This window comes from Tupaia chinensis, unplaced genomic scaffold (assembly GCF_000334495.1).
Source record: "Tupaia chinensis unplaced genomic scaffold, TupChi_1.0 Scaffold144097_1, whole genome shotgun sequence".
In the NCBI taxonomy this organism is placed as follows: domain Eukaryota; kingdom Metazoa; phylum Chordata; class Mammalia; order Scandentia; family Tupaiidae; genus Tupaia; species Tupaia belangeri.
Genome location: NW_006203951.1, coordinates 7,517 through 8,792, shown reverse-complemented (window position 1 = coordinate 8,792; position 1,276 = coordinate 7,517).

Here is a 1,276-nt window from a genome sequence, read left to right as displayed (position 1 = left end):
TGCAATTTTTGAGATCTTTTTCTTCTACAGGATACATGCATTCACCAGAGAGAGTGAGAGGAAGAGTGAGTGAGAAAAAGAGAAGAGTGAGAAATCACCCACTCCAGGGCAGATGGACACACCCCAATCCCTCCTCCTCCAGTCCTTTTGGACATGTGCACGCACATACAATCAACATGAGTTTAAAGCAGTTATGTCTGGGACTTGAACCACAGTTGGTCATATGGAAGTCTAGTGCCTTAGGCTCTATGCCACCGGCTGGCCCCAAAGATGTTTTTTGTGTTTTTTTGTTTGTTTGTTTTTGGAGAGCTTTTTGCTATAGGGTGCGTGTGCGTGCCAGAAAGAGAGATAGAAAGCGAGAAATCACCCCCTGGGGGGATGGCCACACCACAATCCCTTCTCCTCCATCCTCCTCTTGGGATCTTGAACATGCATGTACACCTGTCCAGTGTGAGTTTAAGCTACCAGGTCCAGGACTCGGACCGCAGTTGGCTATATGGGAGTCCAGTGACACAGCCATTACACCAACTGCTGGTCCCCCCAAAGATGGTTATTTTGATGTTGTTACCAAAGGACACAGGTGCTCACCATAGAGAGAGACACACACATAAGCCCTCCTCTTCCATGTCTCTCTCTGTTTGGAATCTGGGCATGTGTGCAAACATGGCCAGCATGTGTATGAAGCCACTGGGTCTGGGACTCAACTGCATGGACAGCCATGTGGGGTCCAGCTGCATATCCACCAGGTTCTGGAGCTGCCCTGATATCTTCCCTTAATCATGGCCACAGCCACAGTTAGATAGCAAATGCAGTGTCACAGAGTTTTAGTAACATCAAGCCTATATCAAACATATAGAAAATATGGCTCCTCTTATTTTATCGCAAAATAAGTGGCTAATTCGTGCGAAACCAATAGTTAGAAAAATTAATGAGAGGAAGTTAAAAAGAAAAAATATATATGGTTCAAAGAACATGGACTTAGACCACTGCATGTTAATCAACAACAATCTCAATGTGAACACTTTACCAATATGGAATGACTTTAAAAAAATTTTCTCTTCTACTCCACTCTCCTCTTGGGTGTGAGTTTTTTTTTGTTTTTTTATTTTATTCATTTTCTACATTAATTCACTATACACCATCACTACACACAAATGAATTTTCTATCCAAAATACACTGTGCATTGGCTCAATCAAGCACATCAACATACATGTTCTCAGCAAAATAATTTTCCAATTCTTATGTCCTGCATACCTTGCCTTTTGTTTTGCCATC